Source organism: Lemur catta, chromosome 6, assembly GCF_020740605.2.
Source record: "Lemur catta isolate mLemCat1 chromosome 6, mLemCat1.pri, whole genome shotgun sequence".
Classification (NCBI taxonomy): domain Eukaryota; kingdom Metazoa; phylum Chordata; class Mammalia; order Primates; family Lemuridae; genus Lemur; species Lemur catta.
In genome coordinates, this window is record NC_059133.1 from 18,374,240 (window position 1) to 18,397,016 (window position 22,777).

The 22,777-nt window shown below is 35.6% G+C and overlaps 1 long non-coding RNA gene across 1 annotated transcript in view; it reads right to left on the minus strand.

The window, feature by feature from the left end:
- Positions 1-1,560: 1,560 nt before the first annotated feature.
- Positions 1,561-22,777, minus strand: part of LOC123639376 — a 68,454-nt gene continuing 47,237 nt past the window's right edge. The window contains exon 3 of the long non-coding RNA XR_006735706.1: positions 1,561-1,656. This is a non-coding gene — a long non-coding RNA (uncharacterized LOC123639376). The remainder of the gene's footprint in view (positions 1,657-22,777) is intronic.

Consider the following 22,777-nt stretch of genomic DNA (forward strand, 5'->3'; position numbering starts at 1 on the left):
GAACTGGAGAACATTATCCTAAGTGAAGTACCTACAGAATGGAAAAACAAATACCACATGTACTCACTATTAAACTGGGACTAACCAATAAGCACACGTATCCACAGAGGGAAGTAAAACTCAGTGGAAATCAAGCAGGCGGGTGGGGGTACAATGGGTACAATGAACACTGTCTGGGTGATGGGCATACTTACAACCCTGACTCAAGCATAACAAAAGGGATACACATAACCAAAAACATGTGTACCCCTTTAATATTTTGAAATTAAAAAAAAAAAGTGGTATTGGAGGTTGGAAAGTAATCTAAGGGCTAATCTCTACAGAATTCATCATCTGGGCTCCCTTGTTTTCTGGTTTCCATTGATTTGTCCAATATCAAAGGGTGGAACAAGATGAGTTTGGAGTTTGTGTTCCCTGCTCCCTCTCTGCTTCTTTATAGTTCTGACAGAAGCTACAGTCATAGCTTCTAATCAACTATTTACCCTTCTCCATGACTCCCACTCTCCCTGGGCTCAATAATAGTATTTCCTCCCCTTACCCCTTCAGGTCCAAGAGTACTAATGGTTTCCTGCTGTTGCTAGTCCCTAGGTGCCTCACCATCCTTTGTTGGTTTCCTTAGTGTGTCCCTAACAATTGTCTCCTTAGCATGTCCCTGACATAGTCTCCTAATAAATCAGTTTAACTTTTCTGAGTATGCCATGTTCCTTGCCAGGACCCCCTGATTGATTCACCTCTTGCTTATTTTTCATCTAACTTAAAGTCTATTTATGCTTTCCCATTCCTCATCTCTACCATCTCTATCTCTTGGATAATTAATCTGGAAATTTAATTGATGATAATTTCTGCTTCATTTGGGGTATTTATCCTATAGGAATTAAAAGAAGTAAGGGATAATCTATTTGATAATCTAACTTTAATAGTTCCCCTCCCCAACCCATCCCTACAAGGCTATGCTTCTTCCCTGCCTATAGTGCCTGCCTTCTCCTTCTCATCCTACCAGACCTAGATAGGATCAGCTTTTATACAGAGCCATCTCTGACTTGTCCCTCCACTCATAAGCAGGTTTAAATGCTTTCTCCTCTTTGCTACCACAGCATATTACAGATTCCTTTATCATAACACTTACCATATTGTTCTGAGACTGTTTACACACACTTCTCTCCATTAGACTGTAATTCCCACAGGATTATATCCTGTGCATCTTTCTACCCCCAGCATCAAACACAGGCCTGGTACACAGTAGTTACTTAGTGTGTTTATGATGAGTGAGTTAGAGAGGGAAGCTAGATTCCTCTATAATAGTTCTAAGTATAATCCAGGTACATTATGGAGATAAGGCCACCATTAATCAACAAATCTATGAATTTTTAGTTATATGCCAGGAGGGGCCTTCTCCAATACTACTTGGAAACACACATGCATTTCCAGCTTTCCTAAGTTTTTTTTTATTTTTTATTTTTTATTTTTTTTACTTATCCATACTCCTTGACATTACCTTAGGTGAACACTCTGCCCAGCACAGAACCACAGAAACACAAGTTTATGAAGGTGAAGTTCAAGAATCTTCTACAAACACATGGACATGGTCATACTGCCTAGCCCAGGCAGAATTACAGCAAACGAATGGGAGGCATTCTTTTCTCCACTTTCTCCATCCTGGAAACATAAGCAAAGGCAATAAAATTGCACACCTTGTACAATATTTCCTCTCACACATTTTCCATAAATTAATTTTGAAATCTTAAGGTTTCAAGATAGACCCTGAAAACTAAACACCTCTAATGAGGATGCAATTTAAAAGAGTTTTCCAAGATTATGCTCTGGGAGGCTTAAGTTTATGTGCCTTCAGCTTCCACAAAACCTACGTCAATCTGCTGTTTTCTACTCCATATGGTCTGGCAAGTAACTCCTCCCTTTTCCACTGCAGGGAGTTAACTCTACAGCAGAAGCAGTGAGTCACAAGGACAAGAACCAAATGATGCAGATGACCCCATCACGACAACTCAAGCTGACAAAAACATTCTAACATGGCATGGGAATTAGACATACTGCAGTACTCCCTCTTGCCAGATCTGAGTCACCTTCCTCTATGGATTAGATGCAACAGCAGTCAGGTTTTAATTGCATTCCTTGGAGCAATTTCATTTATTTTGCCTATTGTTTACAGTAAAATTTATGTCATGGAAGATGTTGATATAATTACAAAAAGAAAAGTATCCTTTTGCTATGGTTTGAATATTTTTCCCTCTAAAATTTACATGGAAAATTAATCCCCAGTGTTGCAGTATTAAGGGGAGGTGGGGTCTTTAAGAGGTAATTGGGTCACAAGGGCTCTGTCCTTATGAATGGATTAATCTATTCATGGATTAATGGATCAATGGATTAATGGACTATAATGAGTGAATTGGTAGCTTTATAAGAAGAGGAACAGAGAACAGAGTTAGCATGTTTGCCTGCTCAGCCCTCTTGCCATGTGCTACCCTGCAGTGCCTTGGAATTCTTTAGAGAGTCTCCACTGGCAAGAAGGCTCTCACCAGATGCAGCCCCTCAACCTCGGACTACTCAGCCTCCACAGTGTAAAACATAAATTTCTTTTCTTTACAAATTACTCAGTTTCAGGTACTCTGTTACCAGCAACAGAAAATGAACTGAGACACCATTCTTACCTCCAGCCACTTTTAGCTTGTTATGCTCTAGCCACCTTGAACTAGTTAGTGATGAATTATTTAAAGCTCTCAAATATGATATTGGTCTCCCTTGCATTTATAGATGGTTTACACCAAGAAAATTCTCCTAAACCAGAAGTAGACTAGAAACTGGTCTATAGAAATGCAATAGCCAAATTTAAATTATCTACAAGGGAGAATAGAGTATAAGATATCTTGATAGTATAACAGCACTGGAATTAAGCTGAATGCAAGGAATTGAGTGAAAAGAGATGATAAAGTCGGAAAACTCCTGTTCAACACCTTTCTTTCAGCATCATATCTCATTTAATCATTTAATAATTTATTCTATGGCTGATGGATATGGTTAACCTTGTTTTACAAATAAGGAAAGTGGTACTCAAAAGGATAAGTAAGGGGCTGAGGCTTTACTCTACTTCAACTAAATGAACTCTTCAGTTAATAGGATTAGTGGTGAAAGTGGGAGGGTTTCTGCTTCAAACAAAATAATCTCATCACTATCACTGCCACCTTGCCCCACTCAAACATATATCCTACTTTTTGATCACTGTGGCTTTGCTTATTTCTTCCCTGAAAATGCCCTTCCCACTGCCCTCTCTGTTAATCTAGACTTCAGATCCCAACTCCAATTCTATTTCTTCTAAGAAGCCTTCTCAGATCATGCTGTACATGGGGACTTCACCCTTGCCAAACATCCATGGCCATTTTTTAAATACTCTGCTCTCATGACACTTGTCATATTTTGTCAGACGTTGATAGCTATTTTCCCAAGTGTGTGTCTTTTCTTTACAAACAGCTTGTAAGCAGCCCAAGACCAGGTACAATTCTTGATCTTGACATGACCCCGTGTTTCTCATCATTCTTAAAAATAATTCTGAGCACCCAGTAGAATACCAATGTATACTATGCATTTAAGAGTAAAGGGGCCAGGCACGGTGGCTCACACCTGTAATCCTAGTACTTTGGGAGGTCGAGGTGGGAGGATCACTTGAGGTCAGGAGTTCAAGACCAGCCTGAGCAAGAGCGAGACCCCGTCTCTACTAAAAATAGAAAGAAATGATCTGGACAGCTAAAAATATATATAGAAAAAAAAAATTAGCCGGGCATGGTGGCACATGCCTGTAGTCCCAGCTACTCGGGAGGCTGAGGCAGAAGGATTGCTTGAACCCAGGAGTTTGAGGTTGCTGTGAGCTAGGCTGATGCCAGGGCACTCTAGCCAGGGCAACAAAGTGAGACTCTGCCTCAAAAAAAAAAAAAAAAAAAAAAGAGTAAAGGAATAAGAGTTTGTAGAAGAAACAATTAACAATTAAAAACATGTCATGTATATGTCCATTGATTCTGAAGTACTGCTAGATTCTCATTTGCCATAGAAAAAGTAAATCTATCTACTTAAATAAGTAAATAAAAGAAAGTAAGAAATAATTAAATTCTTCTATAAGAGTTATAAGAGTTTTCAACAGCAATAGTTGAAACAAAAGCAAAAGCATAAATCTCCATAACCTGAGTTAATTGGATTATCCTACATTGTATACAGGCTGCCTTTATATGACTTCATTTTTACCTTTCTAAAAAGGAGTTGAGAGCAAAGGGCCTTTGTCTAAGGCCTCACAAGACCCTTATGTGGCCCTGTATTCAGACCACAGGCCCTAGAAAGAGTGATAGGGTTGAGGAGGGTAGTCAGAGACACTCAAAGTCTGAACTGGGCCAAAGTGAGGACAACAATAAACCTAGAGAAAACTCAGGCCAAACAAACAGCTTCATTGAATGATCTACCCTTTCAAGTAAGGCACTCTGCCCATTCTTGGGAATTGTGAATCCTTTTTGTCTTTCTTTCCTTTGTCATGCTACATGATTAAGTCTTCTAGTTAATGAGAAAAACATTTGACATTTGACTTACTTAACGTTCAATAAATTCGCATGAAAAAGATGGAAATTGGAAATGTTTTCAAGCTGAGAAGCATTAAAAAAAATTCAAAAGTATCCATCAAACCACTCTGCACCAAATGGAGGCATTTAGCACCATCTTGGCAAGCTGAGCCATATACTCTGCCCTGTCCATCCAGCAAGAAGCATCTAAGAAACCATGGAAAGTTCATCCCAGGCTTCTTCAGCAACATTCCTCACTCTCAGATCAGGCCCAACCCAGACTGGGATATCTCATATCCAGACCTCAGAATGTAGCCTACATATTTTCTTTGGTCATTAAGTTATTTTTAGTATTAAAGCATCTTTTAAGAAAAATGTAGGACTGAACAGAAAGGAAGAAAAAAATCACTCATAATTATACCTTCTTAAGATAGTAAAAATTAATAAAGCTCTTGACTTTCTCCCTCAAAACCTTCCCCTATCTCCCAGCCATACCCATCTCATTGAATGGCATTACCATCCACTAATTAGGTTAGACACACATCTAGCAGTCAGCCTTTATTTCTCTTACTATATCCAATTGATCAGCATTTCTCTAATAGCTCTTATATTTATATAACACTTCAGCATCATTACATATTTCATGGGGTTGATGTTTTGAAACTATTAAACCAATGTTGTTTTCATTGCTTTTTAACACTCCTGAGGATCCCCCTGTAGCAAGGGGAAGATTATGACTCAGAGGAAGCACCAACAAGACAGGAGAATGCAGAAAGCCTATTCCTCTATCCTCTCTCTGTCTTTTATTTATCTCCTACAGAGATGGCACAATACTCAGACCATTCATGAGAAGTCATAGAATAGCTATAGCTCCATGTTTTGAACAAACCAAGAGTATACTTCTCAAGGCTTATGAATCTTAGGTTATAACTTGAGGTTCAAGTCTCACTGCTGCCCAGGTATACTCTGCTCCTCATAGACTTGCACCTGCTTGTCCCGTCCCCTCCCAACCATTACCAAACATCAGTAGGAAATGTATCTGGGCAAACCAGGCCTACGAAGAAATAGCCTTCCTTTCACCTGTCCTTATGTCTTTCTTTTTTTGATCTATCTTCCCAACAGAAACCTAGATTTAATAATTCTTGCTGTTTTATTCTACAATGATAACATTTTTAAAAGACCTGATCAGCATCTCCCAGAAAGGAAGCCTGATTTTAATCATTGCTTTCTACTTATGCTCAGAAAATATACTTGCTGTGGCCTCCATAATATCAACTCAGCATCTCTTACCCTACAAATTGTCTTTTCAAAAGCAGGACATGGTGTGTCTAGAATTCAGGCTTCCAATACAAAGTTGCACATTGAGATAAATAGATTTGCCCCTTCCACTATTGCACATAAACTTAAAATGACACACTCCCTGGCTTACCATCATTAATTTTTAATAGACAATCCCCTAACTTACAAGGGGTCATCCTATTGGAAATGATTGATAAGCCACGCAAGAGTTCAACAATGGGACAGGCTTTGCGGCAATCCAAGGACAAGGCAAGCTGGAAAACAAGGTGCCTAATTCCGAGAGTAAGAATCCTTTCAAGGTTATTTTTGGGTTTTGTGGTTCTGTGACTATGTAATAAAGCTATTCTAAAGTTATTTAAGTCAAGCTAAGAGCTTTTTTTGTTAAAACTTCTACACTTACTAGAATTGCTAGAATTTAGGGCCCGCAAGATGGAAAAAAAAAAAACAAAACTCCAATTTGCTTGTAAGTTAGGGGATAATTAAAATATATTTGCTCACAGGAAGAGAGGAAAAGGGAGTTTTTCATTTAAAACAAAAGCAAAAAGTAATTAATTCAAAGTTAACTGAAAGGTTGATCTTTAGAAGAAATGATTTAAAAAATAAACATTAAGTGAAGCTTACTATATGGCATTCTTTTAAGTTTTATAACCACTCTGTAAAGTTGAGAGCAAACCCGTTTTACAGATTGCAGAAAGGAGGTACAATGAGGTTAGGTAACTTGCTCAACTTTACACACGTGGTAATTGGCCAAGCCAGGATTCAACCCAAGAATTTATGCTCTTAAGTCACTCTGCTGCCACTTAAGTAGGAAATACTGAATAGAAATTTCAGGTTGACTAGAGATTTCCGGAAACCTCTAGGAATTTCAGGATCCAGAAGGACTTTTGGGAACACCTCCTGATAACACCCCACTAGGGGATAAAAACAACCTATGCTAGAACATTTTTACCAATAAGAAACTCACTACTTATCAAGGCAACTCATTGAACAAACATAATTATTAGAAAGTTCTTGGTTCAGTTAAGATAAAATCTAATTTCTTGTAGCATCCACCTATTAATTTTGATTCTATGCTTTTGGAGTATAGAATCTGAGTTCTATTCTCATGCTTATCTTCAAAAATAGGAACAGTTATGTCTCTGCTGATCATTCTCTTCTCTTCTTCCATTTTGCTCTTCCATTTTACTCTTCTCCTTATGTAATCGTTCCACATGTGTCAGAGTTGCAAGAATCATTACCAGGCTTATCACTGTCCCCTAAACACACTCTAGCTTATCTGTATCACTCTTAAAGTGGGGTGCCTTGAATAAAGTACTAAGGCATGGTCTGATTATTGAGGGTAGCAATTATTGCTAAATGGAGCAATACCCTCAATTTTCTTAACTACGAACTTCTTATAATATCACATACAAGAGAAACTAACTCATTTGAGTGAGCCATATCACATCATCAATTCATATTGAATTTACTGTCACTTACTAGATTATATATAAAATACAGTATCATTCCAAAAGAGAATAAAAAACATATGTACAGTTTAAAGAGCTAGAATAAAAATGAACATCTCTGTATTCACCATTCAACTTTAGAAACATAACATTAAAAGCGGCTTAGAAACCTCCGTATACATCTCCCCTTTTGAGGCCCTCTTTCCCTTCCCCAAAGTAAGCACTAGTCTGTATTTTGTGTTCGTTTCCACTCATTTTTCATTATAGTTTTACCAACCATGTGTCCCTAAACAATAGTTTAATTTTGTTTTAAAAAATATTTCAGAAATGGAGCCATAATGTGTATATTCTTGCTTCATTCAACATTATGTTATGTTTTAAGTTCATTTTACACCTTTCACTGCCAAGAGGAGTCTCTCCAAACTCTTTCCATAGGCTGAATAGAATTTTACATTCATTTCTATTATGTTAAATCTATCTTTTCCATTTCAGAAACCATCTCTTACTGAATAAGAAGAATTTTGAACTGGTATAGGGATACTGCCCACATTGCAACCCCTGGATTGGCCTCCAGGATCCTTTCAAACACAAAAGCCCCAGGTCTTAAGAAATTGCTTGAGAAGTAACTACTACTATGCTTTCATGATTTAAACCACATACTGAACAGAATGGTCTCTTATTGGGGAAAAAACAAAAAAAGAATGATAGATTTATAGATTTACTAGATGCCTAGTAAATTTAAAGCTGATTTTGATTAAGCTCAAAGGCAAACAATTATTTCATTTTATTTTATCTGCCACAGTATAAAGCATACACAGGGATTTCTTTAATAAACAACATTTTCAAGTGATCTTAGCACAGAAAGTCATATACCACTTGAAAATAAGGGAATTTTAATTATGGAGGATATTTTCAGTTAGTAAAGGACAGCAATTCTTGGTAAATATAGAAGAAATCCTAAATTTCTAGAATCAGAGAATGTGGAAACTCTAAAAAAAAAACCGTATTCAATTCATTCTCTCTTTCTCCCTCAGTCCTCTCCCCTTTCCACCCCCACATTCTTGGCACTCATAAATAGATGAAATGACACCCTTTAAAAATCAGAACTGTTAGTTTGTAGGAAAAGAGCTTCATTTCCTCTCTTTACTCTTTCCAATATTCTAGTTGAGGTGCCAAAAAGCATCAGAAACACCAAAAGGCAAATGAAAAAATTGAAGCAGCAGAAAATATTGTGGTTAATATTTGCCATTATCCATATAATCTTTTATCACACAGTGATTAGGCATAATAGGAGATGGCAACAAATAATGACCTTAGGACAATAAAGGGAATTGCTCACCCACCATTTTAGATCAAGAAGCCCCTCCTATACTGGGAGAGTAAACACTGATAAACACTCTCACACTCTCCTCACTATTGTATTTGTTAAAAGCAAAGCTAGTATACAGCAGGAGGCATGTTAAAAAAACACTATCCTTTCTTATTAAGAATAACATGTACCATACCTACTCGTTTTTTTCAACTAATAAAGATATATTAATACAACATATTACACTTGAATAGCCACCAAACCATCTGGAGAAATTTTTATTTTGCCATCAATGTCTTGATGGAACCCAATGGTTTAGATATGTAGAAAGACACATTAGTCAGGAAAGGCAACTGAAGTAACTGATCTCCCCAAAGGTCTCACTGGATTGTACTAAAAAAGTTTATTGTGGTTCACATTACTTGTCAGGGCTCCCGTCATTTGTTGGGTCAGCAAGGTCTCTACTCCAGGGATCCAGAATAATGAAGGCTCTACGATATGGCCTTCTTGGTCAACAGGGAAAAGAAAAAGAGAGCTGGAGTTGTTCATGTGGGCTTTTCTAAGATTCATTTCAGAAGTGACATATGTCACTTCTACCTATAGCCCATTGGCCATAATTAGTCCCATGACTCAACTGAACCATATGACCCCTGAGAAATTTGGGGGAACATTATTGTCTCTGCCAGAAAAGAGTATCCAAATACAAACTTTATAGTTATGATGGTAGAAAGTTATAAATCTCTCATTTTTTTCACCTCCTTCCCTACCATAGAAATACTCATGAAAACTCAATAAGAAACACAAAATTTCAGTAGCCCTAGAAACTAGCAGTGTTCATCAATGATCTGTCAGAATCCAGTAAAAATTATACCAGCCAAAGGACAGACAAAACCAGTAAACAATTTGCAGAGGCATGTGGACAAAAATACATTAAAATAAATAATCCAGCTAGCCCAGGTTTTTATCTTAAAGTTTGCCTTGGCTGCCCTTGGTTGATTCAGAGCTGCTGTCAAGGGCAGCCTGTGTTGTTTCACCACCTCCGCAATCAGGCAGTGCTACGATTCTCTACAGTGCAATTCAACTGAGAGTACAGATAGATGGTAAGAGCTCCAGAGGCTGACAATTTAACAAAGAAGTGAAAAACTTAAACTCTGAAAACTATAAAACATTGCTAAAAAATTAAAGATTTAAATAAATAGAAAAACATCCATGTTTACAGATTAGAAGATTTAATATTGTTAAGATGATAATACTCCACAAATTGATCTATAGATTTGACACACTTCCTATCAGAGTTCCAGCTATAATTTCTCTGTAGAAATGGACAAGCTGATTCTAAAACTCACATGAAATTGTGAAGGACCCAGAATAACTAAAATAATCTTGGGGAAAAAAAAACAAATTAAGAGAACTCACCCTTCTTGATTTCAAACTTACTACAAATTTATAGTAATCAAGACAGTGTCAGACTGGCAAAAAAACAGACATATGTATCAATGGGATACAATTGAGAGTCCAGAAATAAAACCATGTGTCTTTGGTCAACTGAATTTTTACAAGGATATCAAGATAATTCAATAGTGAAATAATAATCTTTTCAACAAATGATGCTGGAACAACTGCATGGCCACATACAAAAGAATAAAATTCGATCCTTACCCCACACCATGTATAATAATTAACCCAAGATGGATTAAAGATGTAAATGTAAGAGCTAAAACTATAAAACTTAGAAGAAAATGCAGAGGAAAATCTTCATGTCCTTAGATTTGGAAATGGAAGTGACACCAAAAGCATGAACAAGAACAGAAAAATTAAATAAATTGGACTTCATTAAAATTACAAGCTTTTGTACATCAAAGGATACTATCAAAAAAGTGAAAGACAACCCATAGAATTGGAGAAAATATTTGCAAACCTTTTGTCTGTTCAGAGTATAGTATCCAGAATACATAAAGAACTCTTACAACTGAACAGTAAGAAAACAAATAATCCAATTTTTAAAATGAGCAAAGAATCTGAGTAAAGATTTCTCCACAGAAAATATACAAATGGCCAATAAACACATGAAAAGATGTTTTATGTCATTAGTCATCAGTTTGCTGGGGCAACTATACAAAATACCATAGTTGGGGTGGCTTAAAAACCAGAAATTTATTTCCTCAAAGTTCTAGAAGGTAGAAAGGTAAGATCAAGGTGTCAGCAGGTTTGCTTTCTTCTGAGGCCCTCTCTGGCTTGCATATGACTGTCTTCTTACTGTGTCCCACATAACCTTTCTTCTGTGCACAAACATCCCCATTGTCTGTCTGTGTCCTACTCTTCCCTTCTATAAGGATACCAGTCAGATTGGATTAGGGCCCACCATGATGGCCTCATTTTAATTTAATTACCACTTTAAAGGCCTTATCTCTAAATGCAGTCACATTTTGAAACATGAGGGCTTAGGGATTGAATATATGAATTGGGGGAGAGGGGAAAGAATTTAGCCCATAACAGTCATAATGGGAATGCAAATGAAAACATTAGTGAGATACCACTTCACACTCACTAAGATGACTAAATCAAAAAGTCAATATAATAACAATGTTAAAAAAGATGTGGAGAAATTAGACCACTTATATACCACTGGTAGGAATCCAAAATAGTGTAGCCACTTTGGAAAACAGTCTGGAAGTTCTTCAAACAGTTAAACACAGACTTACCATATGACCCAGCAATTCTACTCATTGGTATATACCCAAGAGAAATGAAAGATGTCCACAAAAAAACTTGTATGCTCATCTTTACAATGTTTCTAGCAGCATTATTCACAATAACCAAAATGTGGAAACAATTCAAATGTCCATCAACTAATGAATGGATAAACAAAATGTCATATATGTATATAGCGGGGTAAATATTCCACCATAAAAGGGAATAAAGTATTGATAAATAGTACAACATGGTAAACTTTGAAAACATTATGCTAAGTGAAATAAGCCAGTCACAAAAGGCCACATATTATACGATTCCATTTTTATGAAATGTCCAAAACTGAAAAATCAATAGAGATGAAAGAAGATTAGTAGTCACTTAGGACTATGGAGGATGGGAGATGGAGACTAGACAGCTAAAGTATATGGGGTATCTTTTTGTGGTGATGAAAATGTTCTAAAATTGAGTGCAGAGATGGTTGCACACATCTGTAATATACTAAAAAACATTGAATTTTACTTTAAATGGGTAAATTTTGTGGTGTGTGAATTATATCTCAATAAAGCTGTTAAAATTTGTATATATATATATATCACATTACACTGAGGTATTAGTTTCCAATGGCTGCTATAACAAATTACCAAAAACTTGGTGGCTTAAAACAACACAAATTTATTCTTACAGTTTTGGAGGCCAGAAGCCTGAAATCAGTTTCACAGGGCAAAGGTGTGGGCAGGGCTGAGCTCTTTCTGGATGCCTTAGGGGAGAATGTTTCCTTGCCTGTTCCAGTTTCTAGAGGCCACCAGTATTCCTTGGGTGCCTCTTTCTTCATCTTCAGAGTATATCTCTCTAATCCCTGCTTTGTTCATCACATGACCTTCTCTCTTATATAAGGACTCTTGTGACTACATTGAGCTCACCTGGATAATCCAGGATAATCAGCCCATCTCAAAACCCTTAACTTAATCACACCTGCAAAGTCCCTTCTGGCTAAACAAAGTAACATTCACAAATTCCAGGAATTGGGATTATAGCCTTTTTGAGGGGGCTTTTGTTCAGTTTACCACAACAGGTAGGTAAATTGGAAATGAGATGGACATTCATTGTAAATGTTGGATCTAGGAACAGAAATCCTGAGTAGACCAATAATCAGTGAAGAAAGTGAAAATAAATTATCTCCTTCAAATGCTTTGGGTCTAGATGGTTCTATTGGAGAAGCCAACTGGAGTGACTTTTCTTAAAGATCTATTTTATATGCATTACCAAATGACCCTCTAAAAATCTTTATTGTTAACTTTCTACCCACATATCTAATTTCCTACTGGACATCTCCACTCTGCTAAGATGCCTCACAAACACCTAGAACTCAACGTAGCCAAGGCTGAACTCATTCACTGCCTCCACAACTAGTTCGTTCATATGTGATTTCTTATCTGTATCAGTTTATACACACACATATATGAGTGTATATATATATATATATATATATATATATATATATATATATATACACACACACACACACATACATATATCTCCATCTGGCTTAAGCCTAAAGACAATTTATTAGTGCACACAAATTAAAAAGTCCAAGTGATAGGATGATTTAAGCATGGCTGGATTCAGTACTTAAAGAGTATCATCAGGATTTTTCTTTTCTCTTTCTCTCAGTTTTGCCTTCCATTGTGTTGGCTTCTTTCCCATAGACATTCCTTTAGGGTATTCAAGATAACTGCAGCAGATCTATCAATTCATACTCCCAAGTCTTTTTCAATAGATCTCTCAAAAGCTCTGAGATTCACTCTAAATGTATCAGCTTAGTTGCTGCAACCAACCCTGAAATGGGCCTGGGAGAATGTGATGCACTCATTAGTCCAATCTGGGTCATGTGCTCCACCTGTGGAACTGGTACTAGTCAATTCTACCTAGAATCACATGGACTCAGATTGAGGAGGGGTTGCTCCTACTTGAAAATTGCTACATAATTACCAAGAATATATACTGGGTGGCAACAACAACCACTCTCCATCCATTATAGTCAGTGTGTCCTGTCTCAGTAAATGGCACCATTCATAGGCTCATTCAGAAACCTGGGAGCCCATCTTTAAATCTTCTTGCTTCCTCTCTCTCTACATTTAGCACCGTGTTATTACCAAGTCCTTCTGATTCTCTGCCCATAAATGCCCCTCAGATCCCTCAAGTTTTATTTTCACTATTACTACTCTAGTTCCAAGCCTCTAACATCGCTCCCCTGGATGCTGCACTGGCATTTCAGCTGGCCTTCCTCTATCAACTTTTTAACTCACTCCAGTATATTATGTACACTGGAGTTAGAGGGATCTTTAAAAAACTAAAATCTGTACATGACACTCTCCTCTTCTGTACCTTCAATGATGCCCTGTTCTTTTTAGAATAAAGTGGTCTTGTGTACTAACCCCATCCTGAACTGTATAGTATAGTTCATTTAACTGAGCCTTGTTAAGTCCTTCATTGTGTCATGCTCTCTCTCCCCTGTGGAACTTTCTCATCATGGGTCCTCTGGCTATCTTGTCTGCTTGAAACTCTACTCCCCCCACTACCCCCCCCACACACACACTCCATTCACTATCACACAGCAAACCCCTACCCATCCTTCAGATCTCAGCTTAGACATCACTTAGTCCAGAAAAACTTTCCGGATCCTCCTAGTCTGGTAAGGGATCCTCCACAAGGTAATTGTAGCACCCTACACTATCCAATGATAGCAGTTATCATACTGTATCATAATGACCTGTGTATTTGTCTGATTCTTCCACCAAACTTTAAATTCTATGAGAGGAGTAAATATACCTATTTTGTTCATTGTGGCATCCTCAGCACCTACAGCACAGTGTAGGTATAATAGGTGCTTAATAAATACTTGTTAATAGCTAACTAACATTGACTAAGAACTTGATATGTACTAACTACTATTTTAAGTGCTTTCATGTGCTAACTCATTTAATCCACCAACAGTTAATCCACCGTCTAGTTTACAGGTGAGAAAATAGAAGTACAGGGTTGGGGGGAATTGTGAATGTCATAGAGCTAAAAGTTACAGAGCCAAGATTTGAACCCAGGCAGTCTGGCTGCAGAAGCCAAGGTTTATAACCACTATGCTATATTTTTAAGTATATACAAGCATGCAAAAATGCTGTCCTAGATATTCTGAGGAACACAAAAATGAGAGGAGGACTGGAATATGAAAGTATACACATACATAAAATACCCAACAGAGAATTATGTAATACAAGGCTTTCTTGCTTTTAAACACACAAACAGTAACAAAATCTTTCTGTTTGGTGAGATGGGATTTGTTCACAGAGAAATATTCCAGTACAAAAATTCCTGAATTCAAATGTGTTTGTGACTCAATTACACAGTGGCAGTTGATATTTATGTTGAAAATGAAAAACAAAACCAACAAGTTATTCCAGGCACTAAACCATGTTTAAAACTGCTGCATTTATATTTTTGAAATATTTTTCTATAACTATTAACCTTTCCAACAGTGCCAGCTCTCTGACATTTCTTAAGAATTTCCATGGAAGCCCTATTTTTTTCTACTTTAAAAACAAAAAGCAATGGTATGACTAATACCTGGGTCTATAAGTAATTAAAATATAGGATATTTCATTCACCAATCCCCAAAATAAAGTTAAAGTTTAGGGGAAATATTTTATACTATTTAATAACAAAGGTAGTTATCAATTAAGCATTACTTTCTGCTTTGTAAATGAGTTGCTTCTCCATTACAAGAATACTTAATAATGTTATAACTATTAATAGTTTCTTCTAGGACTTTTCAAGGTAAATAAACATACAGAGAATAAAAACCTACTTTGCATAATCAACTGAAAGAAATGCTGCTGTTGGTATAATTTGTGAGGCTCTGCAACCAGTTTAATGAATTGTGGTTAAAACAATACACTTTTTAGGACCAGGAGCATCTTCCAAAAGGAACAGTGACCACTTGCAGATGAAAATCCAAAATGCTCCTGGTTCTTTCAAGCTTGTAGAACATTTCTAATTTTCTATAAACTAATATTCTAATATTGCTATCTGCTCACATTGGTGGAAAATGTTAAAATAATAGCTTATATGCACATTCATGATAAATGAAATGTAAGTGAGCTTGATTTTGTCTCTGAAAATTGAGAAGGTAAGTGGATTTAATGATGCTTAAATAATACTCTTAGGATAGCAATTGTTAGAATAGTCTTCAGAGGAAATACGTAGATGCTCATTCCCTAAAAAGTATTTAAAATTGGTCCAACCACAAAGGAGTGAAGGAAAGCTTACCTTTGGGATTGAATTGGATGACCATCTTTGAAGCTGTAATCCTCAATACAGCAAACCATTAAAAACATATTCACTACAAGTAAACATCCAATTTGGACCTACTTAGGGGAAGGATAGTTTGAAACAGACAAAAGGCTGGATTTTCAGGTAATTTTGAAGAAATGTTTAGTAATTTAAAGAAATAAGTTTAACAAAAATGTTGGTGAGTAGAGAGGCTTAGAATCAAAATTTCATAAAAAATGTCAGTAAGGACCCATAATTTGTTTTTCTATTTTGAAGAAGATTTTATTCTCAGTTTTAAAATGCCCCATATATTTTTGTTTTAATAACTGTTTCTTTAGGAAACGCTTTGTTTATATATAGCCCAAAGCAAACTCTTATCCTACCTTATACAAATAGTTATAAATTACTAAAAAAAATTTTATGCATTTACAAAATTATCATGTGATCATTTCAACATGTATAAATGTTATAGCTGCAAAATAGCAAATTACTTTGTGAATATGTGATTGGTTCCAGATAGTCCAAGAGTATGACTTTCTAAAACCACACAGCAAAATATCAGGAAAGGCCGGGCGTGGTGGCTCGTGCCTGTAATCCTAGCCCTCTGGGAGGCCGAGGCGGGTGGATCGCTTGAGATCAGGAGTTCGAGACCAGCCTGAGCGAGACTCCGTCTTACTAAAAATAGAAATAAAAATTATCTGGACAACTAAAAATATATATAGAAAAAATTAGCCTGGCATGGTGGCGCATGCCTGTAGTCCCAGCTACTTGGGAGGCTGAGGCAGTAGGATCGCTTAAGCCCAGGAGTTTGAGGTTGCTGTGAGCTAGGCTGACGCCACGGCACTCACTCTAGCCTGGGCAACAAAGTGAGACTCTGTCCCAAAACAAACAAACAAACAAACAAAAATATCAGGAAAGATTAAAAACTCTTGCTAGGGAAAGAAGTAATGGCCAAAAAACAAAACAAAGTGATCAGGAATAAAAACAAAAAATGCAAAATGTTACTTTCTGTGAGTGTCAAACTTGAATAATTTATTCATTAACTTTGTTAGCTGAAGAGAAAGTAATTTTGTGTAGTTACTGTAAAAGGTCAGATGGAAAACAAATTTCCTCAGTGTCAATAGGTTAACAAAATGTTATGCTTGCTGACTCTGTATAAGAGGGCAACTCAAAGAACACTTGACCTGATTAGCTCATCAGCAACCCATTAGTAGGTTTTTCTTGGAAAAGAAATGAGGAACCTATTTGCATTATTTTTATTACCTTCTAAACCTTTATTGCTTTTGTATGCTATTGTGTAGCAGATGCTTAGCTACTAGTGGGCACTTGCTGTGCAATATATGGTATATACAAATAAATGATATATACAAGTACAGTCATGCTGCATAATGACATTTTGGTAAACAATGAACTACATATACAACAGTGGTCCTATAAGATTATAATGGAGCTGTTATTGCCCCTACAGTCCTTCCAGTGGGACGAGATGTGGAGGTGGAAGACAGTAATACTGATGATCCTGATCCTGTGTGAGCCTAGGCTAATGTGTGTGTTTGTATCTTAGTTTATAACAAGAAGTTTAAAAAGAAAATAAACAAAAAATTTAAATTGAAAAGAATAATCTTATACAATAAAGATATGAAAAAAGAAAATATTTTTGGCCAGGGAGCTCGGCGTTAGGGTTCTGCAGCTCAGACAGCAGCTGCAGCATCCTTCCTGCCCCTGTGACCTCCAACATCAAGTTTTAAGAATTAAAAATTTTTAAAATTAAAATTTAAAAAAGTGTTGTGTGTACAATTGTACAATGTGTATGTGTTTTAGGCTAAGTGTTATTTAAAAAGAGTTAAAAAAGTTTTTCTTAATTTAAAGTTTATAAAGTAAAAAAGTTATAGTATGCTAAAGATAATTTATCACTGAAGAAAGTTTTTTTTTTTTATAAATTTAGTATAGCCCAAGTGTACCATGTTTATAAAGTCTACAGTAGCATACAGTAATGTCCTAGGCCTTCACATTCACTCACCACTCACTCACTGACTCACCCAGAGCAACTTTCACTCCTGCAAACTCCATTCATGCTAAGTACCCTATACAGGTGTATAATTTTTAATCTTTTATATCATATTTTTATTATACCTTTTCTATGTTTAGATATGTTTTTATACCCAAATACTTATCATGATGTTACAGTTGCCTACAGTATTCAGCACAATAACATACTGTATAGGTTTATAACCTAGAAGCAGTAGGCTATCCCATCTAGATTTGTAGAAGCACAGTATACTCTATGAAGTTTGCACAGTGACAAAATCACCTAACAACATATTTCTCAGAATGTATCCTCATCATTAAGGGACACACGACTGTATGTATATGCTTGCATCTATCATTTGTAAAACCATTTTTAGATAGAATGGGTTGGGGAGAAGAGAGAGAGGAAAGAGTAACCATAATTTAAGTACTAATTTAAAGTCTGTGCTTACCTGCTCCCATCTAGACTCTGAGCTTCTCAAGAATAGACACTTTGCACCCCAAGTTCCAAACACGTGTCTGACACATAATAAATGTTCAATAAATGTTTTCTGAATGTATTTTTCTATTGATTGGACATGTACTTTCAGAATGAATTTATCTTATAAAAGTGGTGTCAACAATTATATCTGCATGTTGTCTCAATTTTGTTCATTTGTAACCATTCCTCCACTTCTTTTAATAAATAAGAATTAAATGATAGAGTAGAAAATATCCTAACATCCACGTTCCTAAGGTTTGCCTTAGGATTTTCTACTTCTGACTTCTTCTTTGGCCCAAATAACTTCTCATATTTATATACAGTGTTAAAAATCCCTCAATAGAAATAAAGGGCTAAGACTTAAGTATTTTCTTCCTTCCTTATCATTAGGTTAAAAAAAGAGAATTGTTTGTATGTTTGAATGGTTCAGTTTACTTGCTTTACCTTTTATAGTATAGTAGATGTCTACATTTCATCTCCTTGGTTAATTCTTTTCAAAGGAACTCACCATTTAATTGTTTATTTAAATGTTTGTTATTATCTCAGTTTTAAAAAGTGATTTTAAAAATTTGGAAAATGAATAAATAAAATCACAATGGACCAATCCAAAGATTTTTCAAACAAGGAAAGATATAAGCATAGTGATTAATAATATGCAATTATTTTCATAAAATATTTATGCTAGGAAATAATATTCAATAAAATTACAAAAATAATGACTTAAAAATAACTAAATAGTGAGATAAAAGAGAATTGGGAAAATTTTTTAAAGCTATAATGAAGGAAATATCATATAAATATCTTATACATTAGCAGAAATTAAAATAGCAACACCACTGCAGGAAAAAAAAAATCACTTATAAGGGTAGATAAGCTTGAAAAACTCAACATGAAGTAAAAGGAACCAAAAGAAGAAAATGATAGATATGAAGAACTCTGTTTCTAAAGAAATGATCAGACGAAATGGAACACAGGTGATAAAGATATAATAAAATAACTTTTATTTAACTGGGGAAAAAAATTATGAAATCAGTAGATCAAAAGGACTTGCTGTGTACCAGACAAAATTAATTTTAGAAAGTTATCACCTTAAAACATCCCAGTGCTATTTTTAAATTTAAAGGAAAAAGAAAGCCTTGTAGAATGGGAAAGAAAAAAGGATGAGATGCCAAACCAAACTCTAGAAGAAAGTAAATATGCAGAAAAGTATAATGGCCCATAAAGCTGCTTTTTTCCCTTAGAATGTATGCTGATTCAGATAAAACTGAGAAGTAATTTAGAGGGCATCAGGCTATGGAGTTTGTAAGTCAAGGTCAAGACCCCTGAGGAACCAAGTAGGAGATAAGCACATTAAACTAGGACTCTGAACTAAGTAAATGCACCTTCCTAAACACAACCCACATGTAGGGAACTTGATGAGGATAAAATTTCACGCTGAGCACAGTAGAAAGGGAAAATAGAATTTAAAAACTTGTCCTTTAAAAACGGTGGCCACGAATGAACTCTTCCATGAATTTTCAGTCATAGCTCACATTAGTGGGGTGGTCCCGGAAACCTCAAGCTATAAGTTTAGTTTAAAATAATCCTGGGATGGTCATGAATTTAAGGATCTGACAGGAGCAAATGCAAATCCTAACTGGAGGAGAAATTTAAGCTTTAGGGAATCCCTAAAAATAATTTTTCAAAAAACAATTGGTATTGCACACTCAAAAATAACCAAGCCCACAAAGAAAAATGATACTGTGAGTGAGAACAGAAACACAAACAGCCAGCAAAAAGAGATCTACAAAGATGTAAGATATTAGAATAATCAGACACAAATTATAAAACAAATAGGCTTATAATTTCTTTCATTGAAGAAATAAGGTCACAATTGAAAATGTCTGAGGGCAAGTGGAAACCATAAAATGTGACCTACAAGGTATGAAAAAGAACAAATGAAAACCTTAAGAAATGAAAACACAATATTTAATCTGAAAAACTGAATTGGGTGTATTTGGCATCATATTGAAAAAAGAAATAGAAATACTGAGCTGGAAAACAGGCCATAAACATCACATGTACTCACTATTAAATTGGAACTAACTGAACAGCACTCACACACACAGGTGGAAGTAAAACTCAACAAAAATCAAGCAGGTGGGAGAGGGGAGGTGGGGATGGTTGAAATCATACCTAACAAGTACAATGTATACAATTTGGGTGATGGGCAAACTTATAACTTTGTCTCAATTAATACAAAAGCAATCCATGTAACGAAAACATTCGTACCCCTGTAATATTCTGAAATTAAAAAAAAAAAAGGTTCAACAGACAATCATAAAATTGGAGAGTTTGTCACCTGCACACATTTAGTAAATTTCAGAAAAGACTGTACTAGAAGGGACAGAGGAGTATATAGACATCAGTTATGGTAGTAGAGAATAGAAAGGAGAATTTAAAAAAAAAAATCAAATAGAAATGAAGAAATGAAAAGGATTTTAGAGAAACTGATACACACACACACACACACAAGGGAGGACAGGTAAAAGAAATCCAGCATATATGTACAATAGGATTCTCAAAGGAAAAAAGGAAATCAATGCCACAGAATAAATTTTGAAATCTATTATTAAATAAAACTTTGTTGAAATAACAAAAGACTTGAGCCTACATAGTAAAGGGGCACACCATGTATCGAGGAAAATTTTCCCAGAATAGTTACCACCAAGAAATATTGTAGAAAATCTAGTGAGCTTTAACTTGCAAAATGAAAAAAACAAGATAAGCACCTCAAAGAAGATATCTGAATATAAAAGTATGAAATAAGACCCTTAGGAAAACTGATGAAGGCCTCAGAAATTTTTGTAAAAATTGACTCTACCTGATCACACTAACAAAAATCAAAAACACAGAAAGATGTCATATCCTACCATCATATCATTTCTCAGAAAATTTATGCTGAAAAATCAACATTTTCTTCATTTCTTCTTTTAAATCATTACACAGTTATAAGCTAAATTTAATGTGAAATAAACTTGTTTTAATGATTTTGCTTTATTTTTCAAGCTAATGCCCTCATTAAACATTTTTCACTATGCATCTTAAAATTTTTGTCCTCATTTTAAATGGATTCCTCTCCTGATTAAATTAAAAGGCTTCTGCAAAGCTAAAGAAACAGTCATGAGAGTAAACAGACAACCTACAGAATAGAAAAAAATTTTCACGTACTACACATCAGATAAAGGGCTGATAACAAGAATCTATTTAGAACTCAGGAAAATCAGTAAGAAAAAATCGAACAACCCTATCAAAAAGTGAGCAAAGGACATGAATAGAAATTTTTCAAAAGAAGATATAAGAATGGCTAACAAACATATGAAAAAATGTTCAACATCTCTAATCATCAGGGAAATGCAAATCAAAACCACAATGAGATATCACTTAACTCCAGTGAGAATGGCCTTTATCAAAAAGTCCCAAAACAATACATGTTGGCGTGGATGTGGAGAGACAGGAACACTCATACACTGCTGGTGGGACTGCAAACTAGTGCAACCCCTGTAGAAAGCAATATGGAGATACCTTAAACAGATTCAAGTAGACCTACCATTCGATCCAGCAATCCCATTATTGGGCATCTACCCAGAAGAACAAAAGTCATTCTATAAAAAAGACACCTGCACCCGAATGTTTATAGCAGCACAATTCACAATTGCAAAGATGTGGAAACAACCCAAATACCCATCAATTCATGAATGGATTAGCAAAATGTGGTATATGTATACCATGGAATATTACTCAGCTATAAGATATAACAGTGATATGGCATCTCTTTGGTTCTCCTGGAGAGAGTTGGAACCTATTCTATTAAGTGAAGTATCCCAAGAATGGAAAAATAAGCACCACATGTACTCACCAGCAAACTGGTTTCCCTGATCATCACCTAAGTGCACATTTGGGAATAACACCAATTGGGTATCGGAGAGAGGTGGGGGCTGGGGGGAGGGGATGGGTGTATACCTACTTGATGAGTTCGATGCGCACCGTCTGGGGAATGGACACGCTTGAAGCTCAGACTCGGGGGGATGGGTGGCATGGGCAATATATATAACCTGAACTTTTGTACCCCCATAATAAACTGAAATTAAAAAAAAAAGTAGGCTTTTTTTCTAGTATCCATTTTGCACTTATCATCAGGACTTACTGCATAACAAAAGTAGAACCTGAGGACTTTCAAACTCAAATCTTAAGTCCCTATTCCTTATTCTCAGTTGAGACTTCCACACAAAATGAGAGTCTTCATTATTTTTCCAAACCTCAGAAAACAATACACATTAAAGAATTAGGTATCATGTGTTCAACTTTTGAAGAATGTGTACAATTTTACAATCTTAAATTAAAAGAATGGCCTTGTCATAATGTTTGAAAGAAACACTAGATCTAATATCATAAAGCTACTTTCCATTAAGATGATTGCTACTCTATGAAGCTCAAATATACATATCTTAAATTTATATGTTTGGAAAACAACACAAATTAGAGGATTAGATTTTTTTTCTTCATGCAGTATCTCCATTAACACTAAAACAAAACAAAACAAAACACTAAACAAATCCAGACTATTTGCTTTGATTAAAATTATTAAAACCATAAATTCAGA